Raw genomic sequence first — 20009 nt, 5'->3', positions numbered from 1 at the left:
TACCCAGGTAAATTATCTACTCAGTAATTATGATATACAGGTAAACTGCACACTGGTCACTTTACACAGGTAAATTGTCTACACAGTAGTTATAATATACAGGTAAACTACACACTGGTCACTTTACACAGGTAAATTGTCTACACAGGAGTTATAGTATACAGGTAAACTACACTGGTCACTTTACACAGGTAAATTATCTACACAGTAGTTTTAATATACAGGTAAACTATACACTGGTCACTTTACACAGGTAAATTGTCTACACGGTAGTATAATATACAGGTAAACTACACTGGTCACTAAACACAGCTAAAATGTCTACACAGTAGTTATAGTATACAGGTTAATTGCAAACTGGTCACTTAACACAGGTGGATTTGTCTACACAGTAGCTATAGTGTACAGGTAAATTCTATACATTCAGGTCACTTAACACAGGTAAAATCTATAGATATATGCTGGCCCCTGTACATAGGTTATCTGAATAGACACACAATGGCCTTTATATACAGGTAATGTACCTTATACTATACACTGACCCATGTACACAGGTAGATGGGTCAGTGTATAGTATAAGGTACACAGGTAGATTATATAAATACAAAATAGCTCCTGTATATACTGGTAAAGTCACCATAGATTGACAATGACTCCTGAATACAGGTAAACTGCCAGGCACACTAGCCTCTATATAAAGGTAAAGTGTATATACATGTAGCTATACTTTGGCCCCTGTACTCAGGGTAACACATGCTGACTACAGTGAGCTCCAACCCACACTGTGTAGAACACAGACATGTCAGTCAAACTAACAGTACTGCCCACCTCAAACCTGACTCCCCTTTCTTTAAAGGGCCGACTAACTATCGCTGGGAGCTCTAGCTGGTAGTTCAGTATAGTGAGGTGTGTAGCCTCTGTCAGCTAGCCTGGCACTTTATATGTGCTAATAGTGGGGAAGTTTAATAGGTTGCTGTCTTGGCATAGGCTCCCACCACTACAGCGTTTAAGGACAGATGGAATGGTTTAGGACCCTGCATTTCAGCTGGTGTCTATGTGCGTGCTTTTTTTATTGAATTGATCTGCATAATGATTTTAAAGAATTTTTTGCCACAAAATCTTACTGATGGGAAATTTTGTATGCAGTCAAAGAATACACCTGAGTTAAATATAGGGTTAACTGTCTAGGGGTGTTGTTGGGGAGCACGTTTGGAGAGAATTCAGACTTTGGATATACTGAATACTTGACCAGTGGGCAAGCAAAGGAGATTACAGCCCATTATACTTGTCCACAAGTGGATTTATGAAGTTCGGGAGCAGATGAAAAAGTGTTACAACTTCAAATACTCGAGGAGATTTGGGATATCTAAATTCTTACAAGCCTATCTGTTGTAGGTGAGGACAAGCACACGACAGGATCAAAATGGCATTAGTTTAAAGATCCCGGGTTTAATACACTTTACCTTTCTAGAGCGTGCTGACCTCCGCAGAATTATGAATATAAGTTAAATATTGCTGAGGTCATTTTTCACCTGCAGTGGAATTTAAGACATGGTGTTTTGGATAAATTGGAGTGGAGAATAATCGCCTCTATTACTGTGTGGTATCACCTAGTTTGACTACAAGTTGGATCTATATTCAAGTTTGATTAAAAAGAAACTTTCTTATCGCCAATATTTAACATAGCAGGAATTTTTACCTGTCATTCAAGGATTGTGTTTTTCCCCCCAGTGTTTACCTTATAGAAAACAGGTACTGGATGTGATCGACGAAAGTGGAACAGGTAAGAACATCTAATGAATATTGAGTTTTTACGATAGTGTTTGTTCTGTGGGAGTGAACTAGGGCAGGTATAAGTTTTATATGTCAGACTCTCGGTTTTTGTCACTCGTCTATTGCATAATGCATTTACCTGTGGTTTTTTGGGGCAGATGAGAGGTGTTGAAAGGTGTTTGGTGTGACGGTGTCTCTACTCCGTCTGTTTATCATAAGATGTCTCATCGTATAGAATCGAGAGAGGGTGTGCAGGATTTTGTAAGCGGAGGATCAACGCTATCATAGTGAAATCACACAGGGCATTTAAACATTATATATATACCAGGTAACCATAAGCTGCATTAGAAATAATTAAATCATCATATAGAAACACTACAACAAAAAAAACACATTAATAGTACACTTTACTTTTTATCCTACGGATTTATTTAAACTATTATTCAAATCTGAATCAGATTTATCTATTTTAATTTGCTTCACGTTCTATTTTAAATTGTGTAAAGACATAATAATGAGGAATCTCTCAATCCCTCAGACAATATCATGCCCCATAAAGTTCAGACATGTATTCCCGATGATGTACTCTCGTTTAGGAAAACATTAATTAAATTTTGACATGTTGGGTTACAATTTGAAATTGGATGCTGAGATTTAGTGTAGGATGCCAGTTGTAGATCGTTCTGATAATACTTTTTAAGTAATTTCAATTTGTAAAGAGACTGCACTCTATTTTGAGATAGTAATTGAAGAGATGGGGGGCACTGGATTGTTGCCGTTGTATCGGTTTACGTTAGCGATAGCTTTCCAGAACCAATTTGGCGAAGACTATCAATAATCATCAGATAACAGAATCATTTGGGTGCTTTTGTTTAGAATTTATCTGGTCAAATGTTTGAGGTTTGTATAATTAGCCTCTAGGAGAAAATCTGTGTATTTTTGTCTGCTAATCTCCGTCTGACGTTCCCTATGACGTGGCCGCCACTATTGAGTGCATTCAGGTCCACATCTGTTTGCTGTATATACAAAAAAGTTAATTATCAACCGTTTTCTGTTCTCCCACTAACCATGTAGTTACCTAACACGGCTGGGAGAACACCTACAAGAAAACCTGTTTACCTAGTACTTTTCATATAATCCCTTGCTCTTTCTAGTCTTGGGTAAATACATTTGGAAATCTTTCTCCGTTTTCCATATATCTTTGACTTTTCCAGTTCTGAGAGTGCTTCCAATTTTATCATCCAGTCTTTGAGAACTACCTGTAGAATTGTTTTCAAGGTTTCTTTATACTTCATAAAGTGTGTTTAAGATTTTTTTCATAATCTTCGGACCTGCATTAGACCAATAACCTGTACAATAACTGTACTTGTAGTTATTTTATTCACAATTCGTAATGGTAATACAATACAAAGTAATAAGTGATTCAAGCTTTACATAAGCAAAATGAGCTATCTGCAAGGGCACGGCTCTAATGGTACAAAACTAATAAGGGGATAAGGCATTACATAAGCAAAATAAGATTTCTCCTTAAGAGGTCCATAGCTTGGCCCGAAGGTCTTGCCCCACCCCTGAGAGGTTAACCTGCAATAAGTAACTTTTAACAGGAATATTTTGCAATGATTGCTTAAATATCAAGGATAGAAAATACAGGCTCTCTGGGCCTTTTGTTTACATGACCACTCATAAGCCATTGCCATGGAAATATGTGCACGGTCGTTAAAAGGGAGATTAAAGACTTAACTATAGAATTATGTATTGTATTTTGGATTTGTGCCGTGTTGTTCATTCATACGTTAGGCAGACTGAGGTACACTAGTTGTATGTAGATGCCTGTGGCACTGTTCATTCACAGCTGCACACAGACGTTTGTATCTACACGCATTTCCGTGGTTTTTAGGTGACGCACTGTGTTCCGTTTCATAGAGCATGGAGGCTTTTCAAGCTTAGAGTGAAAAATGTTACAAATAGTATATATTTTAAATACTTTTAAATTGAGGAACATACAATTCATCTGCCGAATTCTATGTTGCATTAGAGAGAAATTAATTGTGCCGTAACACGAGACAAGTTAATTTCCTCACCTACTTGAGAATGTAAAGATGAAGTAACCCAGGTGGTCTCCCCTTCTGTAAGTCTTATTTGAAAGAATTAAAGGAATTAGCTGGCAAGTCCAGTCATTGGAACTATTTGAGAAACAAAAAAAATAAACATTTGAATTTAATATACAAGATTTATAGCATTTTATATACAGTGCTATGATTGTAATCCCTTGTTGGCTCAAATATAAAGTGCTGGGCTTCGTGAATTTGTGTCCATGTGTAAGTGCCCTATCAAATCGGCTATGGTAAACCAGAGGCCTAGAATTGCTCTATAAACTGCATGAGAAAGTTGTAGAAGGCTTTCAGAATGCTCGCTGCTGTAACTGCGAACATCACTGGAAATCTGATGTACCTCTCTGTTGCGTAAGAGATTATAAGCAATCTGTTTGTTTACTCGTGGTGTTATTTTCATCTGTCTGTCTTATCCTCTTAATGTACGCTGTAATAATTTGTTTTTCCAACATTCTGTTTGTGCTGAGCGATACACCTAAAACACTGCCTACACTTACCTTTTCTCAGGCCCGACATGCAAACAGTGAACCATTTCTTACCAACAGTAAGCTCCATACCCACACACTGGGCCAACCAACAGCATGTTGACTGGAAAACAATCATTCACTCGTGAGCCAATCTACATCACATTGACTGAAACTCACTCAATCTCTCACTCACCACTCACGAGCCAACAAACAGCATGCATGTTGACTGGATCACAATCATTCACTCGTGAGCCAATCTACAGCACATTGACTGAAACTCACTCAATTTCTCACTCACCACTCACGAGCCATCAAACAGCATGTTCTGAAAAATGGTCTTCATTAAACCTAGGCAAAATTTGGACTCTTCAGGTGTATTGATAAGCCGATACTGGTCGTCACTTTGGTCCAATATAGGTTCATAGTTTGGCATCATTGGTCAAGCTTGCATGGTCTCTTGGTCTGGTTTTGTGGGACTGGTCCGCTCTAATTGTGCCTGTCTGGCATCTTGGTCTAGTTCCATCGTTCTGGACTGTTTCTCAGGTCCAATCTAGTTGGGCCGATCGGGTCTCTTCAGGTCAGATCCATTTGGCCTGATCTCTTTAAGTCCTGTCTTAAAACTGTTCTAGTCTCTTTTGATCCGGAATCCAAAGTTTGGCCAGATATTTGACTTTTAAGTGTTTGATATATTTCCATAAAAATCTGTTGAAACATTATATTTTGAAAATATGTCAAGGAATTTTGTGGAAATATAGTAATATTGATACAAGTTATTGTGTTAATTAAACACTAATGATGAGAATCTTAGTCCATGGTCACCATATGCCTTCCCCGTTCTCAGAGGATAATATTACAGAAGCAAGCCCCTATATCTGAGCAATTTACACAGCTAAGTAACCTTATAACTTAATGTACTGACAGTTTTAATACATGTTCAAGGTTGTGTGTTACCGAACCTTCCCCTGGCCTCAGTAAAACGGTGATAATCACCACACTTTTCATTAGGACAGGTATGACCTAAATGACACTCAAGGTTCATTTCCATTTCCTCTGATACCTTATTTCATACATACCATCAACTCACAGAGGAGTCTGGAATCATATCGAAGGAATATACCATAAAATCACATATTTTCATGAGTACTTATTTTCACAATTTTTCTTCTAATGACAAATTTGTGAGGAATTGAGTTTGAGAAAGGACCAACAAACACACCATCTTTATATAGTAATTAATAGATATTCACACAAGATCATTTTATCCTTGATTGATGCTCTCTACGAATAAAGCGCCAAAACAAAAAATTGAATGATTTACTGTAACATTGTATTTGAGACCTTACCAATTTGATCTTGAGCTTGGCTCAAATTAAATCTCTCCAGTACTTAATGTATTAAATGTTACAGTTAAGACTGAAATGACAGATTGAAGCAGAATTAAAGTAATGGTGTCTTGAGAACATTATCAGTCAAATGAGACTTAAAACCAAAATGACTAGACTTGAACAATATTTGGCCCAGTGTAAGGAGACCAGACAAGATCAATGGGACCATTTTATTGGGAACAGACCAAAAGGACTGGACCAAATTGACTGGACCAGAACAGTTTTGGGAACAGACTAAAGAGACTGAACCAAATGAATTGGACCAGACCATTTTAACTCAAGACTTAATCAAAACTGATAGACTGGAACAATATTTGTACCAGAGCATTAAACACGCAACCAGACCAGTTGATTGGACTGGACCATAATTTCTGGACCAGAAAATTATTGGGACCAAACCAAGACAGTACAACTATGCGATGAGATAAAACAGATTGACGGGACCAATGTAGCCAGACCTTAGGGACCGGACCACAGAAACCAGATCTAGACCTTACTTGAGATCACGCCTAATACATTACACTGCCTGTTACATTTCAGACATAATAGGTATACATATGTTCTCATAATATTGACAGAGACGCCTTCTCCAATGTATATTGGCTGTAGAGATGGGGTGACAGGTCAGGCCCCAATTGTGATGTATCTGATATCCTCGCCTTTCATCTTCCTAAGCTGAATCTCCTGGTTGTGTTTTGAAGAGTTAATGATGTGTGTAGGAAGTGGACTGTCCTGAGCACCCCTCCAGAAATTAGTGGATCGTGCCATTTCAAAGAATCGGAGAATCTAATATGGCAAAAAGGGGGGACAGTGGATTGTATTTCAATATGATAATATATCATATCATATGTACTAAATATGTGTATACATAACCTACAATTATGCACGTGTACTTTTATAATAAACATTTGTGATTCTATCCTATCAAGGTAGCTGAAATTGTAACTACTTTGTAACCTGGAAATGTCACGAGATGATGTAATATTGAAGAAATATACATATGACACGGATGTTCCGAAGCTTACCAGGTACTCTAAGCTTCCTTTCAAGTGTAATTGAACATGTCACAATGGGACCAAAGGACAAGGAATGATAAGGCACGGTTTTAGCCCCAAGATTTCCACAATTTTCTTCGGAAAAGATTTAATGGATTTACAGCTCGTTTTTCATGGGGTTCAGGGTTTGTTTGAATTGGTTAATTTCACACTATAGATGGGGAATACAAAGGTATAGAGAATTGTAGAAACACAAATTGATAACACTACATCATTTTTTTTGGCTGCAGGATCTTTAATCACTGAGTTTCGGTATTGTTTTTATTTTAATTTCGAATATTAACTCAAGAAGTTTGAAAATTTTGCGTAGATTTAATGTGGGAACGGGTCTGAATGAAAAAGTCTTCAAACTTTTCACAGAATGAAACAGACACTGACAGGGGTGGCGACAGAGATACACAAAGGTTACTATCAGACCTAGCTGTTTAAACACGCATTCAAATGGCTAATACCTCGGGTACATAGACACAACATTACATAAACAACTGGCTGACTTAGGGTAGCCATCGGATCTGGGGCAACACAACGTTTTATTGAACCATAATTCAATGTTAAAAGTGCCTGCTATCCGTCATTTCTATACCCTCAATAAGTCAACTATGTCTTCATAGAACGACAAACAGACTGCTCAAACAGGCCTGATAGGAAAGCCAAATATTGCTTTTGTGAAATTTGTTTTTGATTGGTCAGGAGGAAATGATTTAAAGTGTTGAATGGGAGCACAGTAGGACAAATACGGGATATCTAAACAATGCTATTGGTTTAGTAATACATACATACAGTACTATTGGTGTCAAAGTCCTATTATCTAAGTACTTATTTGGTAATCATTTTCTAGTACTATTTGTACAGTCAGAGAAGTGTGGTACTAGAGGTATTGTAAATTGAGGGGAAAACGAAAATTGTAAATTGCGTACGTCCAGATGGAAATTCTCACGTTGATAAACGGAGGTGGATAGGGGAATGTCACTAGGGTTTTTATTATTACGGGTGGCTGGATGGGCGGGGCTGGTTGTAACTATGTTTAGGGTTGTCATTGTTCCTATGTTGGGAGCGGGTTGGTGGTGGATGTTGTAAAAGGACGGGAAAGGTCATTTGGGCAGGGAGGGGGGGGTCTGGGTCACTTTGATAGGGTTGGGGGTAGGTAATGTGTTGTTAGGGTTGTGATTTGTTTGCTGGTGTTCTATAGGGTAGAAAAAGAGATCCCAGCTCTTCCACAACATTAGGGGGTATATTTTAGAGTCAGAGTGTCTGTCCACCCCAGTACTCTTTGGACAAAGTTTGTCAAGACTACTCCTCCTGAATTCTCTAGATATTTTAATGGAACTTTGTATAATTTTTGATATGTCAATGCTACTTATTCCAAAGTACTGCTTAGATTTTAATGAAACTTTGTACACTTTCAAAGTGTGTAAAGTAATTGTTAGCTGTGTGAATACTTATTCATTGTGAATAGTACTAGTCAATTACAAACAAAACCTAGTCCTTAGGAGGTGCATATGTATTAGTTAGCATGTGGCTTATTGTTATATTTTTGTTCCTCCTTTTTATATATTTATCGTAGAACTTACATAAACTTTATAGATACTAGAGGTAGTTTTATGATATCTGAAGCCAAGCAAACTAAAATGAGTTTAATTTGGGTGTTCATGTTTACATGACCTGACTCAGACTAAATATAGACATTTCCTTAATAAAAGATTTGGCCGTCTAATTGCCGAATCGCATGCTGCATACCTGTGTATATTTATATGTGATAATACAACAAACAAACCCTTTTATACACAGTTACATAGCTACAATAGTGTCAAGTTAGTGTCAAAGTCGTAAAGACCTCACGTTATATTCAATCTGTCTGTATTCCAAAACATTTTATTATTTTATCTTGTATTAAACTCAATTTATAGTTATTAAAAATAATCATGAAGGAATTTCAAATTTGAATCACAATGTTAGGTTTTGTTGCATGATTAGGTCAGGACAGAACAGGTACTTTAATTAACAAATTAAAACAATTTGAGATATAGGGTGGACTTTGTAAAATAAATAGATACAGAGAAACTATTGTCTAAACTGTACACCATTTAGAATATCAAGACATTTCATTGACAACGATATATTAAGTTGATTTTGAAATAACCTATTTATTATTCAAATTAAATAGAACCCAGCTGAATATAAGTTTAATACAGGTTTCCAAATATCTCAATGTTCACTGTTCGACAGGTCCTTTTACTTAGGGATACATGATACTGAACACAGTATACTTGTAGTCTGTGCAAGAGTTATCTCCCTTGAAAATCTTTAATTTACATAATCTGATCATTGTGAGTTAGCAGAGCCAAGTTGTTCACAGTCTAGAATGAAATATTTTGAAAGATAGAAATTCAAGACTTAAAATCAATATTTATAAGGATTCCAAACTCTTACCAAATGAAGTGAAGTACGAAAATCTTCGTTAATTTTCAAATTTACATTTTGAATATTTGGTTTATCAATTAGTTAAGCTCATCACATTATGACTAACTGGGCCTAAAGTGTTTAATTTAATGACATATTCATACTCATATTTACATACATAATTTTCATGTGTGACTTTCAATTAATAAACCAAATTAATAAGTCCAAATTTGCCATTTAGAAAAGAGATTTTACAAGTTTAGCTTTCTGACTAGGAACTTTTTTGGTATATGTTAAATATCTTTCAGTTCATTAGTACTTTTAGAATGATTGATTATTTCTAGTTTTCCAAGTAAGGACTATAAGTGTATCTATTTCGACCATTGTTATTATTCTCGGAGACGGAGTGTATCTGTAAGGTTGACAACAGTCGTACATCAGTGTATCGGTTTCAGTCAGCTGTCAAGGTATCGTAATTGTCAATAAATACCTGTCTGTGCCGCACAGGTGTGATCCGTGCTCCGTTACATTGCTGTATGTTACCTTCTGATTAAAACACCAATTAACATACCTATACCAGATACGAATCCCATTAACCTATTGGATCTTTATTTGGAGTTCTCATGAAATATTTCTATTCTCCCTTTGATGATCTCTGTTTGAAATACAGTGTTATTGAACTGATCATTGTTAAAGAAAGATTTCCAAAAAATTGAAAAAATAGGGTAGCAGTATAGAATATGCTAAATCCATGCAAACTATAAATCTATAGTAGCGTCAATTTCAACGACAGACTTAAAATCAATATTGATTTTAAGTAATATCAAATAATCTTCCCGTGCTATAAGTGACTCTGAGAATCTTAAATGAGGATGATTATAGATTCTGGACAAAAAGGTAGAGATTATAAAATGTTAACACCGATGGGATTTTGAACAAAGGCCCAGGTATCTGTTTCTGAACGTTAGAAATACATCCCCTCATTATCACAGACAGGTGGTAAAAGTGGGAGTGGTCTGGACAGCTATATACCAGGTATAGGTGATGGAAGGGAAAGATTCGCACTGGTCAATTGTTAAGCTTTAACTGACCTCAGGGGACTATAATCCCTCACAAATGGGACATTAAACTGCATGAAATTTTGAAAAGACCTTTGAGCATATGACCTGGTGAGTAAAAGGAAAGAGAGTGTGGATGTTGGCCATGGGTGGGCTTAACACGTGATAATCCCTTCCCTATCTACTGGAGATTAATCTGTGTAAATCTGGTATGTATGCCGTCAAAACACCATATGCCATTTAGAGCTGTAAATATTGATATCTAGGGTTTCTCACTCAAGTGATCTAGTCTATAGACCTGCTGTAGTAGTCTGTAGACCTGCTCTAGCAGTCTGTAGACCTGCTGTAGTAGTCTGTAGACCTGCTGTATTAGTCTGTAAACCTGCTGTATCAGTCTGTAGACCTGCTGTAGCAGTCTGTAGACCTGCTGTAGTAGTCTGTAGACCTGCTGTAGCAGTCTGTAGACCTGCTGTTGGGGAGGACTTAATCATTATATGATGCCATACGACTTCCTGGTTCGATCTTGTAAAATACAACATAAGCTTACATTGTAGGTACAAGTAGCTTTTTATCCAGAAATAAGCTTATATTTTCCAGACATTTTATTTTAGAATTATAATTTCTGTCTAAATATTACCCTAATAATTAAGACCTAAAAAGTATAGATATATATACTTAATCTATTATCTTGTTAGAGTCTTGATTTGTACTATTTCTTTAACAAAATTTGTTTCATTTAAGTTATCTATTCCTCAATCTAATTATCAACTATATATCCTAGCTAATATATTTAACCTTGCAATTCTGTCCTGCACCAACTTGGAAAGATTACCTTGCCCAACAACTATCTAAAACCCTGCAAGTTAATGGATTCAACTTATTTACATGTCTACCCCACCTAACCTATATAACCTAGTTAACATCACCTAACCTTATAACCTAGTTAAAAGATTTAACCTGATAATGTGCCTACAATGCCTAACCTTATAACCCAGTTCAAAGGCTTACCCTGGTAATGTGTCTACTTTACATGTACCTAACCTATAACTTAGCTAAAAGATTTTAAACTGAGATATGACATAGTTAAAAGATTTAACCTGGTAACTAATTAAAAAGTTTTACTACTCCGTGCCAGTCAAAAGACAAAGCCATTAATGTACCCGCCCCCTGTACCACACCCCTTAACTAGCCTTCGCCGGACCCTTTGTAGATTTGATTGAACAGTTACAGCCCTATCTGTGGGTCCTATCACTGTCTCCCCATTGCCCTCCTCTATACCTGTGTTTGAACAGCTGAAATATTGTCTGGGCACGGTTGTTGGTGTGGACACACTCTGATGTCCCCGGTGATAGTAGTGTTGGTATGATGGCGTAACAGCCCTACAATCTGCAGTAGGTATCACACCAATGTCTAAGTACCTGTATGTAATAAATAGGAGGACAATGATAACAAGATTAGTGAGCCGGTGTAATAAAAGGGTTATCACTACAGAGACAGATGTTATCAACCTAAACTTTCTCTCAAGTAGGGGATAACACAGATCAACTTGGCAGAGCTTGTTAGGCCAAAAAAATATAAACTTGTGTGTATCAGCAGTCCCTACCAACCTAATATTCAGAAAGCTACCACTCAAAATGTAGCCATATTTTAAACAACCTCCCATCCTTGTTTCCAATAAGCTATTTTACTAAAAATATCTAATAAAATAAAAATCTTCCCTTGACTACCAGTTTTAAAGGGTTTTGAATGCAAAACCTAAAACAGGATTTTTTTTGTTTGGCCTAATCAATGTTAGAAACTAATTTGATTAGGCCAGTAAAAAGACTATCTGATTGTAGCGATAGTATTGGGGGGTGTTGTCTTACTCGGACAGGCTGCTATCAGGAACCTTACAGCAATCTGCTCTCCCAATCACACGATCCTGCTGGCATTTTTTGGAGGAGATATCTGTGACTGCCTGATTAAAGTGCTTCATTTTTTGCGTCGGGATGAAAATTCACCCAAAGTTCTCATTAAAATTCGCAATATCTATGTTTGTGATAGAATTCATGTCGATTTGAAATGTAAATAAATACTCCATTAGTTTTCATGTTATAGAAGTTTTTTCATTATCGTATTTCTCCAGGTCTTCTACCTTAATTAACTTGCAGAAATTGAGGAATATATAAAATTCTTGAGCTAACTAAAATGCTCTAGATAACTTATATGGTATAAACAGGAATCGAAAGCAATTATGGATTCCAGGTAAAGGTTTTCTGGAGAGACAGACTCACAGATTCCCCTTTTAAAAGGACATCCCAGCTTGCTTTTATGCATTTGTACAGCATCCAGGGTGGACTTGGAACTTTCAATGTAAATTAACATTATTTGGGGCACAATAACAGTTTATAATTGCTGAATGTTAAATTCAGATGTCCGTAATTTCAGGTGTCGGTGAAGTATAAGATGTCTGTATTTTTTTTTTTTAGTAAATCCCTATTATACTGGCGATGTTCGTCCAGTGAAATACTGCCATTATATAGAGTTGGCAATATGTGGAGGGAGAGGTATAAAGGAAATATGATGAAAAAAGGGGCTTTGAAACATGATGGCAATAAACTAGGTGGCAATTCAAACCGAGGGGGTATTATATACAGGTTGTGCTGTGTATGAGAAATTATTTCTTTCAAGATCGTAACTCCATGAAAGATTCTTTCAGAATGTAAATATCTTTAATATGACATACCACCTCTGTACTTGGCAGGTTGTATTCTGTGGTTATTGGATCAGGTTTCATTGCCGTTTTTTATTTGCACTGTAAGCAAGTATAACTGCGATGATTTTATGCAAAGTGTGCCCCCCCACCAGACGGCTTTATGACAGCGTGTTTTTTTTATACAAACATATTACATAAGGTCCTGCGTGTAGGCATACCAGCCTGCATTACGTTATACCCATTTAATGTCCTCCCGAATTCAACACAATACACACGGACAGCATGCTAATGCGGACAACGTGGAAACCAAGGTCTACGGTCGTTTATGACTATACAGACATATGGTTTGGTTGTGTTTGAGATACAGACCACGATTTTGCAGGTTTATGACCGTTGTAATCGTACAATCGAAAACAGCCAATGATCAACTTGACTTTTATTATCTATACATTGAAATGTTTCGACGTAAGCATGACTTTGCATGGAGGAGGAAAATATTTTGATTGAGTCAGACCTAATATCTTGTTTGTGAAGTTAATATGTATGGTATTCTGTTCTTAAAAAAGATGGATTTGAACACGGGACCCTGTAATTATGAGTGTTTTAATCTGAACATGGACAGACGCAAATGTTTTTTTTTAAACACCACCACCTCTTCTGTAGTTATACTGGAGCAATTATATGGGTATAGGGGCAGTCACCCTGAAATTGAAAATGCAAATGTCTGTAAGATTGTCTTTCCCTGATACTTATCAAATAAGGTAGATCAACTTACTGTTTATTTGTAATTCAATATTGCACGGAAAGCCGGTGGTATATGGTAAGGCGTTCTCACATGGATTCTCAGATGAATGTGTGGGTAATTCTACCCCTTACCTATTAAGACATCCAAAAGGGCCGATATAAGACCCCTGTCTACAACTTTCCTTGTGTCGTTCCTAACGTGTCCCGTTGTTTATGACCCTTGCCGTAGTTGCTTTATTGTCGTTGTGTGACAAGGCAACAAATGTCGTAGTTTGATTTGAAAAGAAAACGTTTGTTGAATAAACAATATTACATCAGAATTAACATATTCAAATTATATTCTGAATTAATTTTTAACCCAGGTTTTTTTCTGTAATTTATTATCTTTTTCAGTTCATTTAACTGTGTATGATAACAGAACGTTCTTGTCTCTCCCCAACGAGCGAAAAAATAGGGCCGGACGGCAGATTGTTCTTCGGCCGTTTGTCAGTCTGTACGAGATTCGTTTTGACTGAAATCTTGAAGAAACAAATTGGAGTTTTTTAATAACATTTCGACTTGTGTTTGAGAATAATAGAAATCTGATGCACATTAGTAATTATCCTGTCCACACATTGCTGACGGCCGGCCATTTTGGTATATATTGCATAACACATATTACAGGCCGGTAATTTTGTGGATTTTTATCCAAATAGCTTTTGTTTGAAGAAGAAAAAACATGCAATATTTCAAGGGTCAGAGGCATTGCGATTTGGATGCAATAATACATAGGTCAAAGGTAAAGAGATGGAGTTCAACAGGTCAAAGGTCTAAGGCATTGAGATAGGATACAATCAGTTAAAGGTCAAAGGACAACATTGACAAAGGATGCAGTAAGTCAAAGGTCAAAGGTTTTCAAATGGGTTTAATGAATCAAAGTTCAAATATACTGAGATGAGCAAGGTAATGATTTCATTGACAATATCTATACTTAAAAGTGCTGACATCAATCAGAAACATATTCATTCATACAACTTCATTTGTATTTGAACCTTCGTTTGAGAATTCCACAACCCAAGCAACAGTCATAATGACAGAAGAGATCTCCTCTAACTCATGTATAGAATAGAACACTTTTTTGAAGTGTTTCCTTGTATAAAGAGTTCATGACAATCCCGACATGTCGCAGCTTTTAAATATCGTAACATTAGGTATCATAAATGTTTTAAATAGCACAGCAATCTCCTCAACAAAGGACACTAATTTGTTGTCTGTTGACAGACATCAAAGTGAAATGCTTTCTCCAATTTTAAGGAGGTTCTCATTGACCGCTGTTCCACTTAAGAAGAACAGTGACAGAAGATTGTGTATGATCTATAGATATAGTAAGATAGATTGCTAACAAGCTTACCTGACAGAAATCTTAAACCGTGCTAAGACAGGTCAAGAACATGTCACGGACAATGGGTATGTTGTTTGCATGTCACTAATCAGGTCAGCTCTTTAAACGGAGATGAATAGCGCCAACAGAATAGAATGTGGGTCTGTACTCGGAGCAGTAATAACCAAGCTTTGTATGATTTTAAAATCATTTCATTTCCCAGCCATCATTTATTACACGAACAATTTGTGAAATTTTGGACTTGTATGCAATTTTTGATTGTGATATTAATTAATGTTTGAGTTAATTGGCATTACTCAGTTGAGTGGTATCCCTGCATGCTCAATGAGGTTACAGGTCACCTGCATATTTAATGAGTATATACAGGTCATCTACTTAGTTATGAAGAGTTCACAGGTTAACATCTTAATTGGGATAGGCTGTTGTGTACCTTTGTACAATGTTTATAATGCCACTGTTATAAGTCGAAGTTGAGCAAAATCTGTGCATGTTTAGTTCAATTATTGCAAGCATCCTGATGAATCTGATAATTTTTCGTTTTTGGGACAATATCTCTCGAAATGAATTACAAATTTTGACCAAATCTTGTCAATGGTTACATAATTGGATGTTCCATTAGCACATATAGCTCAGCCACATTATAACCAGTGACTAAAGAGGAGAGGAAAAAGTGGGGGGAGTGGACAGGGAGCTCCAATTACTCCACAGATTTTCTCCTGCATCTGCACCCATTGAAATAACATCCACTTCACTTCTCAACTACATTCCCAAGAGATGCAACTTCAATTGAGACCAGCTGATATGCCAATCAATTTCAAGTTGGATTTAAACTTTAAATAATGTAAAAACTATATTCAGTTTAAGATGGATATGCCCATCCTCTATAGGATTACAGTAAAATGATGAGTCAGGGAAATTTACCGCTATTTCACTTGTGTATCAAACTTTGTACTCCTGTACACGAGCACCCATCATGTCGAAAATGCTTTATGTATTTTAAATCAATGTTTTTTTTTCAAAACTTCAATGAATTTACTTTGTAAGGTATAATATTTCATTGCTTACTTATTAAAGACATTCATGTTTTTATATATGAATATAAACCTGGGTTTCCAAAAAAAAAATATCATATTTTCTCTCTTTCAAACCAAAAATATTTTTATTCTGTCCATATTGTGCAGACAGATGTTAACATATTTTTAAATATTTTCATCTTTTATATCATCCAAAGGTTGATTTGCATTCTAGCCAAAAGAATATGTTTAAAACAATGGCTACATAATGAAATAGTTGGAGCATGATTATAATGGAAAATTGCCTTGTATGATATTTTCAGCAAAAGAAAATTTTCCTTTCAGTGGCACAAGATTTTAATAAATGACCTAGATACATGTATCATATTTCTATATATGTATTCCAGATAGACAACCGTCTAATACCTGGGCTTTAGAGATATTCCACAGCACAATTTACCCACAGTATGTGTTTTGTCACTCTCCGACACATTCCATTTGTCATCACAGCTTTAAAGTAGGCTAGGAGCATTATGAATATTTATCAAGGGCAAGTTCTCTGGGTCATATATACCCCAGGTTGCTTTAACGCATATTGAGTGACATTCAGAAGCTAGCTAGTAGCTCATTTTGATCTTTATACAAATATCTTGTGTCCATCGAGTCCTTGTCTACAGTAGCGGGGTAATTATACTGTATACATGGTGCCAGCCGTCACTTGTGTGTGAAACATACATCTGTCTCATTAGTCTCAGGATTTAGCGAACTTCATCTGTCTCCTCCCATGCCAGCTTCTGATGAATTTCATATGTTTTTGTCTGGGTTTTCTGATGAATTTCACTGTCTCCTAAGAGTTTCTGATGAATTTCACCGTCTCCTAACAGTTTCTGATGAATTTCACCGTCTCCTAAGAGTTTCTGATGAATTTCACTGTCTCCTAAGAGTTTCTGATGAATTTCACCATCTCCTAACAGTTTCTGATGAATTTCACCGTCTCCTAACAGTTTCTGATGAATTTCACCGTCTCCTAAGAGTTTCTGATGAATTTCACCGTCTCCTAACAGTTTCTGATGAATTTCACCGTCTCCTAAGAGTTTCTGATGAATTTCACCGTCTCCTAACAGTTTCTGATGAATTTCACCGTCTCCTAAGAGTTTCTGATGAATTTCACCGTCTCCTAACAGTTTCTGATGAATTTCACCGTCTCCTAAGAGTTTCTGATGAATTTCACCGTCTCCTAACAGTTTCTGATGAATTTCACCGTCTCCTAAGAGTTTCTGATGAATTTCACCGTCTCCTAACAGTTTCTGATGAATTTCACCGTCTCCTAAGAGTTTCTGATGAATTTCACCGTCTCCTAACAGTTTCTGATGAATTTCACCGTCTCCTAAGAGTTTCTGATGAATTTCACCGTCTCCTAACAGTTTCTGATGAATTTCACCGTCTCCTAAGAGTTTCTGATGAATTTCACCGTCTCCTAAGAGTTTCTGATGAATTTCACTGTCTCCTAAGAGTTTCTGATGAATTTCACCGTCTCCTAAGAGTTTCTGATGAACTGTCTTCTGTGTCTGCATCCTCTAGGTCTAATGAACTTCACAAGTCTCCTTGCACCTTAATTTTGATGAACTTGCATCTGTTTTTTCAACTTCTAGATCTGATAATTTAAAGTTCATTTGAGCCTCAGTACTTGGAACATTCATTTGTCACTTCAACCTTTGATGAACTTTAACATGGGTCTCTTAAAGATCACAATAAGCTTTCATCATTGATGAACTTTGATCTGTCTCTTCTACTATTAATGAATTTTAATTGTCTATTCAATTTCTGACAATGATGAACTTCATACATTTATTGCCCTTACCGCAGGGAAACACGATTCTTTGGTTCTCCGAGTTTAATCATGGTTCACAAGGACAACACAAAGAATTGTGATTCACTACTGAAGGGCAATAAATGTTTTATCATGCCAAAAGATAAATAAATCAATTAAAAAACAATAACACTAAAGTAGAGATGATCAGATTGACGTGCCATTGTTGTCGTCTGCTTCTGTCATTCGGAACTAAGTTGTGGTGGCATTTGCTGGTTTTTCTAGAGAGGTTCCGAATAAGGGAAATATGATCAAGGAAACTTGAGCGTGTGAGGGCGACATGATGTTTTATTCCCCAACGTGACCAGTATCATCCAATCAGACCTGCTGTTATAAAGATGAGGTATGATAATAATGCTAGTTAAACTCTGTGACTTTGAATTATTAGGATCCTTTTGTTGACAAACAATAATGTTGCATGTTGTCTTTGAGTCCTAAAGTAATATATGACATGTCATATTGTTGTCAAGTGAAGTAAAGGGCACAATCATCTTTCTAACTAACATGCTAATACAACTGGAAAAACACTACAACTGTAAGTGTCAAGCAACTTAAGTAAATGTTGAAAGGGAAGACGTTGGTTCAAATGATGTAACTCTGTAGATTCTTTATCATTGAAATGTCAACATGCTATTTTCTGTAACCATGCCCTTGTGTAAATTATAATTTGTACTTTTAGAATGATTGCACACTTGGATGTATGCCATAACAGCAAAACCAGTAGATCTTGATGAGTGGATCTAAGGGCTGTTGGCCTTCTACAATCTGTGGTCCTAAATCTCAGCATCTATATATAACAGTGCTGGGTTGTAAACTCTGCTATATATATATATAACAGTGCTGGGTTGTAAACTCTACTATATATATATATAACAGTGCTCAGGTTGTAAACTCTGCTATATATATATAACAGTGCTCGGGTTGTAAACTCTACCATATATATATAACAGTGCTCCGGTTGTGAACTCTACCATATATATATAACAGTGCTCGGGTTGTAAACTCTACCATATATATATAACAGTGCTCCGGTTGTAAACTCTACTATATATATATATAACAGTGCTCGGGTTGTAAACTCTACTATATCATATCAACATGACTTTAAATTAAGGCTTTTCAAATTGGATGGGAGGTGATGGGTCTGCATGGGATCTGTTGGTTTAATTTTGTCATATAATCCCAGTGAGTTTTGTATGTGCTTGAATATTAATTTCATTATTTGTCTTATAAAGTGTAATAACACCATCATGTACTAGCACTGCTGTGCTGTGTAAAATTTGTGAAAATATACCTCTCACAAACATGCTGATTTATTACGTTTATAGCCAATGTGTTATCTAAAATATGTGATAAATGATATTTCAAGAATTCAAACACCAACATACCGGTTTTACAAGACCTATAGTTTATGGACCAGACTGCCTGTTAGGGCTACATGCTTTAGTATTACATGTGATAGTGCTCAGCACACATTGCCCAACACAACACAGATACGGGATGCTCAGATCCCATTTTTTTTGTGATTTAAGCAAATATTACTACGAATACTAGTCGTGATTAATGGCCCAATACAAATGTCTGTTTAGGAGAGTTTAAATGTTGACAGAGAAAATGTCTATTCACGTGAGTTCAGATGGCGATGCAGTACATTTTTACACAATGTGCATCCAGACAGAAAAAACCTAAAATAAATAATGTCTGTGCGAGAGCGAACGTATTCGCATCATTGCATATCATTTAATATATACGAGACATGTACAATTGTAATGCTAGTCTTGGAGATGAAAGAAAATGATATAGAGGACTATAGGCGATCGTGCAAGATTAAATGCGACTCTGGTCGGCGAGTGACAAAAATTAGTCAACTGCACTGATGTAAAAGTTTGGATGAACGACTTACAAATCTTTACTTTCGATTCATGGTATGATTTGCAAATGATGTTACTGGTACCCTGAATTACCGGGACCCAATCTAAGAGGGGAATGTTGGGTGATCTAATGGTTACCCTACACGATCACTACAATACAAGCTGTCGTTTAATGAGGCTCCAATC

General features: G+C 36.4%; 1 protein-coding gene across 1 annotated transcript in view; it reads left to right on the top strand.

Annotated features, from left to right (window-relative positions):
* Window positions 1–895: 895 nt before the first annotated feature.
* LOC110467387 (semaphorin-5A-like) overlaps window positions 896–20009 on the top strand; it is a 106261-nt gene continuing 87147 nt past the window's right edge. Inside the window, exon 1 of the mRNA XM_021524511.1 lies at window positions 896–1783. The gene's annotated coding sequence lies outside the window, so the exon portion shown is untranslated. The remainder of the gene's footprint in view (window positions 1784–20009) is intronic.

The sequence above is a fragment of the Mizuhopecten yessoensis genome, unplaced genomic scaffold (assembly GCF_002113885.1).
Source record: "Mizuhopecten yessoensis strain PY_sf001 unplaced genomic scaffold, ASM211388v2 scaffold11173, whole genome shotgun sequence".
Taxonomy (NCBI): Eukaryota; Metazoa; Mollusca; class Bivalvia; order Pectinida; family Pectinidae; genus Mizuhopecten; species Mizuhopecten yessoensis.
This window is presented reverse-complemented; position numbering and strand designations above follow the sequence as displayed.